General features: G+C 26.9%; 1 pseudogene; it reads right to left on the reverse strand.

The window, feature by feature from the left end:
• Positions 1 to 1,960: 1,960 nt before the first annotated feature.
• Positions 1,961 to 8,460, reverse strand: LOC114119808 (uncharacterized; annotated as a pseudogene).
• Between the last annotated feature and the right edge of the window lie 5,725 nt (positions 8,461 to 14,185).

A 14,185-nucleotide genomic window follows, 5' to 3' on the forward strand; every position in this document is an offset into this window, starting at 1 on the left:
GCTTCTTACGCTTGTTTAAAATTACCTACTTATGTTGAAGATTTCACTAGGAATGTTTATAATTATATCAATAATAGCCCTAAACGCATGTGTGAATTAAAAGATTTTCAAGAAAAAGAAAAATTAAAGCCACATAAAATGCTTCATCCTGCTCAAACACGCTGGCTATCTTTGCTATCAGTTGTAAATCGACTAATACTTCACTTTCCTGCCTTAAAAAATATTTCCTTCAAGCTATAAAAGAAGATAAAATTGGAACTGCTACATTAATATTAGAAACAATTGAATTTCCTTTCACACTTTTATTACAATTTTTGTCATTTGCATTGCCTTTTTTCGTAGATCTAAATTTAGAAATGCAAACAGAAAGTATTAAAATACATGTAATTTATGATAGAATTGGTACAATTTATAAAGAAATTTTAAACTGTTTTATTAAAAAGGAATGCATGCAGAATAAAAAATATTATGAAATTAATTATACCAATCCTAATTTATATTTACCCGTAAATGACATTTACGTTGGTGGAAAAGTTTTAGCTTCTATAACATCATTACAAACAAGTCGAAGAATTCAAAACACGCTGTCTAGGATTTTATGTTGAATCCGTAAATCAAATAAATAAAAGATTTCCTTTTAGAACAATGCAACCCCCTCAATACCTGAAGATAATTGATCCAAAAACAGTTCAAAATCACGAAGTTTCATCCTTAGGGCCAATGGTATCTCAATTTTCAATTTTGTTTAAAGATCTGGATTTGGATAATGTTGACAGAGAGTGGAGAAAATTAGCTTTTATAGAATTTGAGAAAGACGAATGCCAAATTATGAATTATTGGTTTAAGGTGATGACTTTAAAAAAAGGTGATGACACAATTCCTGCATTAACAAAGTTAATTACAAATATAATGACACTTCCTCCTTCAAGTGCTAACGTTGAAAGGATATTCTCTATGGTAAACACTATTAAATCTAAAGACCGCAATCGTTTTAACACCGAAAATTTGATTGGACTATTACAAGCTAAAAGAGCTTTAAAAGATTCCGAATGCTTTTCTTTTGATTTTAATGAAAACTATATTAATTTATTTAATCAAGAAATGTACAATTTTAAAGAATACATTTTTAATAATTTTGTTTTTATATTTTTAGAGAGAAACTGACTTGAGGTTCAAAATAAACTTAATATTTGTATTATTATTTTTTATATGTTATTAAAAATATATATTAACTGTTCAAAGAATAAATTTTTAATAATTTTGTTTTTATAATTTCATAAGAGAACCTGACAGGTTCAAAATAAACTTAATAATTGTATTATTATTTTTTATATGTTATAAAAATATATATATTTACTGTTCAAAGAATAAATTTTTAATAATTTTGTTTTTATAATTTCATAAGAGAACCTGACTGAGGTTCAAAATAAACTTAATATTTGTATTATTATTTTTTATATGTTATTAAAAATATATTATGTTAAATATTCTAAGAATAAAATATTTTTAATTTAATTTAGCATACTGTTGTTATTTGTTAATAAAAACCTTAAAATATTTTATAATAGTTTTCAATTTTAAATTACCTATCCTAATTATAACAAATATTAATTACAATACATTATATTTTCTAGTTATTATTAATTTGAATTAAAATTACTTGAGTACAATAATGTGCTAAATATGAACATGATGGAAGGGATTCTATATTATATGTGTTTAACAGGTTTGGTTATTTTTTTATAGTTATATTCTATATTTATTATTCATGATAAAGCAGTTAGCAGCACGGACTAAGATACCTTAGGTATTCCATAGATCAATGTTTCCCAAAGGGTGTGCCGTGAAATTTAAAAGATGTGCCGCGACAACTTGAACTTTTTTTTATATTATTACTTAATAACGATATTATTCGATAAGTAGATAATATTTATCGAAAGTGTGCCGTGACTTATAAAAACTAATAATAATGTGCCGCGATAGGAAAAAGTTTGGGAACCACTGCCATAGATTGTAATGAATCACCAGTTGCTAGATACCTTAACGCAACTTCTAATTTGATTTTAGCTGGTAATGCTTCTCGCATAACAGTATTGCGTTTTTGAATTTTAAAAGATACCTGTTAAATAAGCATCAATATATAAATATATTTGTGAATTGTGATTATTAAGTGACTTAATATAGAATTAACTAAAATTTTAAACTTGCAATATTTTTATGAACTATTTAATGATAATTTCCGACATTTTAGTATGTCTCTTGCCTATATAAAATATACTTGTAAATTGTAGTAATATTTATATAATCATAATATACCTTGTTGAGTAAAAAATCGAACATATCTTCGTCCATTCTAAGAAAATTATTGTAGCTTTTAGTGTCTTCCGTGGACAGTTCTCTTAGGAGTCAATTTGAGGCCCCTAAACTTTGTCTTATAAGAATCCAATTCTTTACCCATATTCTATTTTTTTTTCACTTTTTCTTTTAACGGCAATTAACTCCTCAATCACGCGAATAATTCTGTATATCACTTCGTCTGACATTTTGATTTTTGATACAATTCATGTAAAGCTATAAATTGCATTTAAAAAACTATGATTTAAATAAAAAAATACATTTTTATAATATTTTATAATATACAAATATTACAAATACGTAATCAACTATCATGTATGTTATTATATTAATTGATAGTAAACTATAATTTTTGAAGCGTATGGATACTTCACTTTCATGACAGTAACTATCAGGCATTATCACGATAGCAACTATCGCGTTTTACTATTATTGTGTAAATCCGGCTTTATTTAGGCATGATTTATCTTGGAAATTAAAAATATTGTCTGGGAAAAAAAATTGGAGAGGGGGGTAGAATCATCAGGGGAATTTAGGGAAATTTTTATGATAATACTAGGGAAATTTAAAAAAAATGGGTTGGCATCCCTGATTTGTCATTTGCCGCTATCATATCAACGAGCCGACATCGCAGTGCCGCCGTTGCTAATCAATTTATTTGTGAGACAAGTATATTAAGATATTTCAAAACCTTTGTGAGTAAAATCAAAGATCACCTATATTCTATCTATTTAAAATTATATTCAGATGTCATATTTGTAAAATACATTCATTTTATATTCAATTAGTATAACTATTTATAAATTCAAAATTATCTTCGATTTATATTCAAATACATATAAAATCTATCTATACATAATGTTCAATAAAACATTTTTATTATATTATTACCTATGTATGTTTTATTGGAACAATCAAAACAGTTAATGAATATTAACACTATAATCAAATATGTGTTAAAAAGAAACAATCATTACAACATTTCTAAAATATTAATATTAATTATATACTATTTCTATATTCACTTATTTAAATTTGGTATATGGATAAAATGAAACAGTCGTATGTAATAATAATTAATTATTCACGAATTTTTTTATTATTTTAATTGTAATAATCAAGGTGATGGAGTTTTATACGTTAAAAAAAAGTATTCTTTTCTGTGATTGTCAATTGTCATTATTGGTGATTGTAATATTGAATAAAGAATAATATTATTACAATGTTACTATTAATTCGTAAATATTAATATTTATTATTTAAAACTATCCTTCACACTGTTTCACTGAGATGCTCCAACTATGGTGTGTACTCGTTAGTCATTACTACTCTATTGACTTACTGTATTATTTTTTTATGCTCTACGATTTATAGTATATCAGTAAATTCTGTTTAATACTTAGCTTCCTAGTATACTATGTATCATTTACCTATAAACCACAGACTATATGCTTTTCATATAGTCTGTGTATAAACTAAGTAAATAGGTCTATGCTATATATTCTTCTCGTGTACTTAAGACAGGTCTCCGAATTCTGAGGATCATAAAATCATAATATTATATACTATATTAAACAATAAAAGTAGGCAATGTTATAGGTACCATGATTCAATGATAATAAGTATTAGAACACAAGTCCTTGGTCACTAGTAATTACAAACATTTAATAAGATACAAGATATACCTAGTCATTAAGAGTTACAGTTAATAAAAAATAAAACAAATAAATTAGAAAATAAAAATGAATTATTTAGTATAATATAATTATTATAAGTATGTACAGATATGTATAAAAAATAAAACAGTTAATTTTTGTTACAGATGTATTAGGTAGTTTCTAAAATTTATATATTCATTAATCGTTAATTAATTTTGATAACTTTTTTTTTTGATCAATTATTTTTTTTTATTCTCTTGATTTATTATATATGTGTACTGACGCATTCTCATAGTTATAATATAGTAAGTGAATAAATCACTCATAACACAAGATTTATGGTTGGGACATGGAAATATTAATTTTAAAGAACTCTTTAAATGTATCTTCAAATACATTTTGAGAGCTTGCGTGCTTAACAAAATAAGATTCTACTAATTTTAAAGTATAAAATAAATTTTGGTCTGGATTTGTCAAAAACCCATGTGATTCAAGTTTACCAAAACTGCTTCTCCCCTGAAAATATTATCATAATCTTTTAGGTTACTTATACAAACTTCACATTTCGAATACTTTATTAAACGTCTTGCAATAGCAATATACCTAAAAAAAATTTGTAAAAAATAAGTAAAATATTTTATCAAACAGAAGTGAAATACAAACCCTGCTAAATAATAAACGATACATTAAAAAGATGTTAAATCAGCATAATCGTGATTAAGAAAAATATCATCACAATCATAATGACCATCTTCTTAAATGTTATCAATTTTCTATTTTAGTAGGTACATTGATTTTTTTTATTCTTTCTGGTAAATTATCTGGATCTTTAACAATTTCTTTTAAATCGGATAATGTGATTACTGGAATATTTTCTAAACACAAGTAAAATAATTAAAAAATTAAATTTTTTATAGCAATATTATATTATTTGATTTTGGTATTTTCATGTTTAAACTAAAAAATGTAAAACAGTTTACCGGTTAAAATAGAAAAATTTCCAGTTTCCTGAGCCTTTACTAGTGAATAAACGGATAATATTCTATACAGATGTAGGAATGTAGGAGTGACAGGATGATCATTAGGACCAGCCTAATTATTCCAAAAAATTTTCATTATCCAGAAGAAACTCATAATAATGGAAATATTTTTATTTTGTCAAAAACAATTATCAGACCATAGTGTGATTTCATTAACACCAGCTGAATTAAGAATTACATTTTCAGCCCATTTAAAAATGGCTGATGATATTTCCTCCCCACCTCTTCCAGCTTTATTTTCATCCGACATCATGCTCCAAATACTGTTATCTGAAGAATCAAAGAGAGTGTAGTTTAGCGTACATAATTTCCGTTTACAAAAGTTTTTCCCATTTGTCAATAGAGGTGTAAGCAAACATTTTTGAAGATCCCCAGTTAGAACTTTATGTGCGGAATTTATTTTTGACCTTTGTAAAGTGCCACGTACGAGCAACAGTAAGATGTAGTATCGAGTGGATTGATTTAAAAAAATGAAAACTGTTGAATTATTTCGACAAAAATATTCTATGTTCAATTAACTAAATAAATTAAACTTTGAAAATATTCTAAGTCCAAAAAGTACAATTAATGAACTGGGTGACGTGAAGGTGCTGGCTCTAACTGTTGGATCACGTCTGAAATGTGCCTATTCAGGGCCTCCTTATATATCATCCAAGGACTCCCGCGGTACCTGCAGGTCCCTGCTGGTCCGTGCGCGTGTATCCGCTTCTTCCCACGCATCTGCGTCATCCGCGCGACGTTGTGCGTCAATTAAATATCTATATTATTCTACCGGGTAGCAAGCGTACGTGCGATGATCTGTTTTTGACCATGAACGATGCCGCCACATAATATGATTTGTTATAATATAATATTGTCGATACGGCCACTGTTCTCACGTCGCTCCGCCGCCGTTGATGATCGACAATTGTTACGTTAATGTGTTAATCGTTCACGGTTAAGAAAATCTGTACTTGATCACCTGCTCACTATTAGAATCCAATTATAAGAATATTTGTTACACCCTTATCGTAATTATAAAAGTATTTGTTGCACCCCCAACGTTTTGGTTATTGTTGGCTACAATATGTAGTAATTTAGGTATATATTATATTCAATATAAGTATCAGAACACGTTGCAATGTTAACACAAGTGTTCAAATACTACTACTACAATACTTTAACACTGTGGTTAGTACACACTTTTTTCTAAAACACAAATTAATGATTTAGTTGCAGGTAATAGGAAATATGTAATATGTAATGAAAATAAATTTATTATTTAACTATAGGTACACATAATATTTTGCATTCAACATAAATCCACAGGTTGTGCATGCAACACATGAAAAGCCTGTAAGTTTTTGCTATTTTTTCTAATGCCTTCAGCAGAAAATCGGCGGTTTAAGGCATCAAACATATTATTTAAGGTAAAAGCAAATAATTCATTTTCATGAGAATCTTGTTAAGATTTTAATCCTTTTTCTCTTCAAAACTTCATGCCTGCTTCTACAGAAGAACTAAATAACTATAAATAAAGTTTACCAGAGTTGCATACTTAACCTTCATCTTTGAAAAATTATTAAGCTCGAAATAATGTGTTGTCAACTTTGGACAAACCTTTAAAAGTGAATCAATTTAAATCAATCCATTTTACGTATGGTTTTGATAAATGTATCTATAAAAAAATAAAAGCATTATTTGTTATTATACATACCTACTTATTACTTATTGGTAATTACTTACTCTTTACTGTTTATTAGTGTGTAAACGGTTGCGTATAGTTTTTATTAAATGCGGTACATCGGCAAATACAAAAACTTTACACGTATTATCAAAGGGATTTTCAAAATGATTTTTAAATCCTTCAATACTTGGACATATCTCTAGTTCTTTCTACATAGATCTATTGGCACTGGTCTCATCGCTTGTAAGCCCAACAACATAACCACCAGCATTCTCAAGTAACATAATTGCTTTGACGACTATCTTTGCCAAATCAATGCCTATTGGAAAAAATAATGAAAACAATTTTTAAAAAAAATCAAATAGATGTACATCGCCTTTAACTGGTCCTTTCAAAGCAAACACTGCAATTGGCTGGGTAAAATTTTCTGCTAAGCTTTGCCACATTAGCACAAGTCCATGATCAGCTTTATCAGTTTCTTAACAATCTCCTTTTACTTCATCTCTAAAATCTTCAAGACTAGTACATGTAAGGGTTTTACTATTTACAGCTATACTTGATCTCAAAAAATTTCATCCAAAATAAGTATACCCTTTTTTTGATATTCTGTTTTCACAGAAAATTTATTTTTAAATAATTTAAAATTACAACCAGCCAAAAGCCACAACCAATTTTTATTGTCAATAAGTGTTTTCTTATTGTGTTCACACATGGAAGTGATATTATGTTTTGTTCTCTTAAAAATTGGTATCCACTTGGTGATCTACATTATTTATAAGCAATTAATAGTATCATTAATATTTAATGTTGTTTTGAATTAATGAAAATGGTAAATTAGATACAATGATTTAACTTATTTGAAACAACAGACACAACATCATCCAAATTTCACTATACCTGCGTCCTTTGGAATTTTTTATTTTAGCTGCGGCAAAAATATCTTTAATAAGTTCACTCTGTTCATCACTTACATCAGAATCAGTTAATGACTCTTTTAAAGAAGTATCTGAAACATTTTGCATCTGAAGATTTACATCACTTAAAGCATTTTTCAACATTTTTATTTCTTGTATGACTTTATTATTTTTATTTTTATTTTTTTGAATTTTTTTTTTGTGTTAACTGTAAAATCTTAATGCGCTTTTGCTTTCTCGGAGAGTAATAACTTTCAACTGGTTTATTATGTTTTAATCTTAATAGTTTTTGCTTCGTGGAATAATACCGTTTCTTACACAAATTACAAATACCACTAACAGAAACAAATAAATTTATTAAAACCATAAAATGTATAACGACATCCTAAAATTAAATCACATATTCACATATATAATCAAACTATTGAAGTATACCTTAATTCATTAGATGCAATTTTAGTGCATTGTGCATGCCGAAAACGTTCAAGAGTTTCAATATATTGATCTGGACTAAATGTGGATTTAACTTTTTGAAAATATCTTTTGTTAGTTAAACCAGGGCACACCTTCAAATTTTCAAAAGTACATAATATTTTTTCAAGATCCTCAACAGGTTTTAATTCATAGATACTTAAAATGTTAGTCATATCAAATAGTTCTCCCTATAAATGAAAATATATAACAGAATCTGTAATATAAGAGTATTAATACATTCTGAGATTAATAATACATCATGGTGTTGATGACATTTACAAAATAAAAAGACAAATTATTGCCTTCAGAAATAACCAATTGTTTTTCAATTGAGCGACTGTAATCTTTACCATATAAACTTAGTTTATAGAAAGAAATTATTTTTTTCTCTCCATTCAAATTAATATCATAACATCATTTAGATGGAATATTTACTGATGATACATTTTCAAAAATCAATTTAAAAAATGTCATAACTTCATTGTCAACCTGTAATTGTTTACAAATAACTTGTCAAGTTAATTATCAATAATTTAATAAATAATTACCTCCACATGCTGAATTTCATATGATTAAGAATCAGGTGTATTTTCAAATTTAAAGTATGTTTGATCATGTTGTTTACAATATATCCTATTGTCAGAAAAAACTAAATCTTCATTGATTTTCAAAATTTTAACTGGTATTGCACCAGCTTTAAGCTTTGGTCTTTTCAAATAAATCTAAAAATAATTGAAAAATATTAAAAGAAAACCGTGGTTTAAGAGAAAATGAATCTTTGTCTGTAGTAAAATGTACTCACAGAATATTTACTCGCACTAACACTAGATTCCCACGTTGTAATAATATCATCTGGATTAAAGTGAGTAGCACATATCCTTGAATTGTGGTTTAAATTCATATTTAGTGCTATTTCCCATTAATTTTTTAAATTTTTAGGTACATTTAAGGATGCATTGCGATACCTACAATCTTTGACACAACACTTTGGCATTATAACAGTTGGAGATTATAATAATTAAAAAATAAAATACTCTTAAGACGTAGAGGTATAGCCCACATTTACAAATTAAAATTATTTAATAACAATAAAATTGAAGTAATTGAAATTTTTTTTTTTGCGGCGGCAGCGGCGTTTTCTAATCATTATTCTTTTATATTTTCCGCCACTGGTGTCTGATAGTAATATCACAAATCACAATAACATAGTATATTGATAGAATAGTTTTCGGGTTTGCCGCTAGGGTTCACTACAATCTAAGTCTACGTGTGTCTTACCGCAAAACATATAGAACGGTCCATGTATCATAAGCAATTTAATACGAGAGTTGTGCAACCGGTATATCTCAAACCGTGAATATAACCACGGACTAAGATAGTATGGACTGGTATCGACTATCTTATCAATGACCCTCAAATGTTTCTAAAGCCGCCGTAAAGTACAACTAGGGGTAAAAGCGCCATCTATACGTGTGTTATAAAAACACAATAATAATAACATTAATATAAAAATATCAAAAATCAAATTATTAAAATAATAATATACTTATTACTTGTAATTTTACAATTTTTTAAGTAATAACTACTAATAAATAATAAAAATGTATAAATTGTTATTTATTAAATAAAAAATACACTTGAAACAATAAAAGTTAAAATAATTAAGTAGGAACTAATTTGGCTAATTTTTTTTTTTTTTGCATTAACCTTTATTGTATTCTTATTTGTTATTAACGAATATTGTCTCATTCGCATAATTATAAAGTTAGATATTATAGTTGTTAATATGGCCGTCTTATGTTGAATGCAAGGAAAATTAATGAACTTATTGTTATTGAAAAAATCATCAAGAGTTAACAAGAAAACATCATTTTCTTTACAATACTTTCTAAATGATTTTTCTACAGCAGTCAATATTAGAAAAATAAATTCATTTGGGTACGTCAAACCTCCTCTGGATTTTAAATTGACAAATTCAGCTTCTGGTTTGCTTGAGTAAAACTTATTACCTAAATTAATTAACAAAGATCGAGGTTTAAAATATAAGTTATACCTATATTTTAGTAACCTATTTAAAAAAAAAAAATGTATAAAGAGGTACATACCAGCTATTGCTGTAAGGCAAACATTACATTGTATGTTTTTCGTTAAGTTTTTAGTCATATATCCACAAATATAATATAAAACACAATCTTCCACTTCTGATTTGTAATAGTTATGGATACTATTATCAAAAATGTCTTCTAATCCCACATCAATGGTAATTAAAGAGTCAAGTTTATTTTTTAAATTTTCAATTTTTTTAACCCTTTGTGTAACATCATCATTATTTACAACACAATGTAAATCATTGATTGAAATTGTGTGTATACTGGGTTCTAAAATTTTACAATTCCCTGTTTTGGGTGGTTTTAGTAAAGAATAAATTGAAAACATTTTGTACACCTGCAGAAATGTAGGGGTACTAGAGTGTTCGTTTGGACCCGTAGCTTGCCTTGCCATGCCAAAAAATTGCTATATGATAGAAATAAAACAAACTTAATAATAATGTTATTCATATAGGAATTATTTTAATTCTGTACTTTTAAAATTTCAAAATTTGTATAAATATACTTATAAGGCAGAAATTTATGTCATCAACAAATTTATAAAAATTAAATACCTCTAAACGGTCCTGATTCATCTTGTATGTTAGTACATATTTGAATCCACATTTCTCCAATAGGTATTTAGATAGTTCTAACATTGATTTAATCGTTACACGTAACCCATCAGCAGTACTTTGTGTTAAATACTCATCCTTAGATATTTTTCCATTTTCAACTTGTTCTTCCCAATAATTCAGCCAATTAAGATTTTCTTCCAAAACCTAGTCAAGTTAAATAATTAATAATTGATTATTTTTTAGTTAGCAGCCTACTTAAGCAGTATTTCATTTAGATGTTGATTATAGATAAATAATATACTTGGAAATCAGCGCTATTTGTTCTTATTCCTTCGGCTGGGTATTTGCGGTTTAACACATCAAATAATTTATTAAAGCGATCAGTAAAAACTTGAGTGTCATAACTGTTTTTAAGAGATTCTACCTTCACATGATCACGATAGAACTCTATTCCTCTGGCCATAGAATTACTAAAAATCTGAAAATAATTTGAAAATTAGGAACTACCTAAACATCTTTCATACTTACCTATGTTTATCCAATTGATTAAAAATCTTACTTGAGTAGCCAATTTTACATTCATCTTGCTAAATCCATCAACATCTAAATGCCTTAATGTAATCCTTGGACATACTCTTGTAGGAGAATCAGAACTTCTTTTACAATCATTATCATATACATCTTGATAGTATGACCATCTGATATATTGTCCATCTGGAGATACCTAAAAATACAATTATTTTAAGTACCTAAATAATTCTATAAGAACATTTTAAATTTTGTAATTTTATTTACTTTTAAACTTTTTTTTATTTAAAAGTCTATTTCTAACATTCTTTATCAGGTGAGGGGCATCAGAAAACATGAATACTTTTCGATTAGGATCCAAGGGATGTTCAAATGAATTGATTAATTCATTTTTATTTCCGCTTATACCAAGTTCTGACCAAAGTTTACGATTGGTTGATGCCCCATCTGAAACTACTCCATCAATTTTAACTCCAATATTCTCCAGCAGAGAAATAGCTTTGATAATCAACTGTGCCAAAACTATACCTATAAATTATAATATATAAAATATACAATTTAATATAGAAATGCAGGACATTAAAATTATTCAACATTTAATAACTTACCATATATCCATATAAATACTATCTGTACTTATAAATGAAACATAGAACACAACACATAAAATCTGGAATCATAAACATGCAACACAATCTCTACTAACAAAAAAAATAAATAGGCTAATAATAAAACATAAAAAAACCACCAAAATGTTAATCATTAAATAAAATGTGTTAATCCTTCATACAAATAATTGTTTACAATACAAACAAATAATTAGTGCAATAATTGTTAAAATACTTAAATCTATAAGAACATATAAATGTCACATAGGTATTATTTAGTACCTTTTACGGGTCCCCTTGATGCAAAGACTGCTATTGACTGCGTAAAATTTAAAGCCAGACTTTGAAACATAAAAACCAATGCATGGTTGGCTTTTAACCCCGAGGAATCTATTTCACCACCAAAATCTTCCAAACCATTATATGTTAATGTCTGAGAATTAACATTAAAACTCTCTCTCAAAAATATCTCATCAAAAACTAGCATTCCGTGTTTTTGTTCATTTGTAAGTATACCTACTCTTTTTTTTAATAATTGAAAAAATTGCTTGTCAAATCCACACTCAATATTTATCAAAGATAAATATTTTCTTATAGTCCTTGGACAAGGGAGGGCAATATCTCTTGCTCCCTTAAAAAATTATAAGTGGTAGATGATCTATAACAAAACATTTTTAAATTCAAAATATCTCAAAGATTGGAGAAAATCTAATAACATTACATGACATACCTTATTTTCAATAAGACACATAACAATATCCAATTTTCCGAATATCGTCGGTTTTTTAAATTAGTAACCATGCTAGCGTTAATTATTTCTTGTACAATAGTTTTTTGTGATGTACTTAATTTGTCTGATTGTATTATGGTATTATTGATTGATTAGTTAATTCTTCTTTGATTTTATTTGTATCTTATTTAACTTTAAATTTAATTCTTTAATTGACAACTAAAACCTTTAAAAATAATAAGTTATAAATTATACTGGCATTGAATATCAACTATTAATGGTTAATGTTAAGTACTATACAAAAATACTCTACACATATCATTAGGTAGGTAACGATTAAAGTATATTTTACCTTATATTGGATCTTTTAATGTTTTTTGATTTTGTTAATATCTTATTAAGCATACTACGTCGAGTAGGAGTAAGGATAGAACCAATATACTTATTATTTTTCAATGAAGCTCTCTTTTTGTACATCCTAAAATATGGAAATAATAAATTGCATCGTTCACACCTTTTCTATGCATTTGTAATAATACAACATTTGTTATGAAACCATGTTCCATTTTCTAAATGTGTATTCTTTAGAACAATTCCTAATAAAAATGTTTAAATATTATAAAATTCAAAATATACATGGTTATTATGTAACACACAACACATTTTTTTTAATAACACATTTTTCCAAACCTGGAAAATTTATGACATTTGGACCTCCTTGACAAATCTTTTTTTGTTCAAACAATTTAATGTTTCCAATCACATCCAATGTATCTAATGGGTATGTCAATTGTTTTAAATCTACAATTGTAGGATTATACATTTCTGATTAACATAATAGTTAATATCTAAAGAGCTAGAATGAAAAACTATTTGTTTTTCAATAACAACTTTAATTCCATCTAATATATTAGGTTTGTATAATGACATAATGTTTAAATCCCTATACATCATCCATCCAACTGGTAATATAATGTCTTAAAATTGCTAAATAGGTCCTTAAACAATATTAGAAAAAGGGTAACTATAGTATCACATAAAGCACATAAAAATGATATTTCTCTAACTAAGTATAACAAACTTACTTGTAAAGATAGTTCTGTACATATTGATTTATTCACCGATTCACCAAATAGTTGTTTTCTAAATGGCTCAATAAGAGTACTAGAATTTAAAGGTTTTGGTAAAGTAATTTCTATGTTGTTACTAGAAGCATTAACTGATGGATCAAATATTGATGGAATTGCACCCTTTTTCAGCTTAATTTGTGTCCTTTGACCCAATACCTGAAGGTATGCAATCAAAATATTTAATACCCAGTAGGAATATATTACATGTTTAATAGGTACCTATCTATAGTATTCTTACTTTTTCTATTTTTTCTTTATCTTCAGATAAATATTTAGGTACAGCATAATTTGTAATAAAATCTTCGTTGCAAAAATGTTCAGCACATACATAAGTAACTTTACGCAAATAATTGCCATTCACTTTAGAAATAATTTTGTTCCAAGCATCAAAGTTAGAATCATATACTTTAAATAATG

The sequence above is a fragment of the Aphis gossypii genome, unplaced genomic scaffold (assembly GCF_020184175.1).
Source record: "Aphis gossypii isolate Hap1 unplaced genomic scaffold, ASM2018417v2 Contig00457, whole genome shotgun sequence".
Classification (NCBI taxonomy): domain Eukaryota; kingdom Metazoa; phylum Arthropoda; class Insecta; order Hemiptera; family Aphididae; genus Aphis; species Aphis gossypii.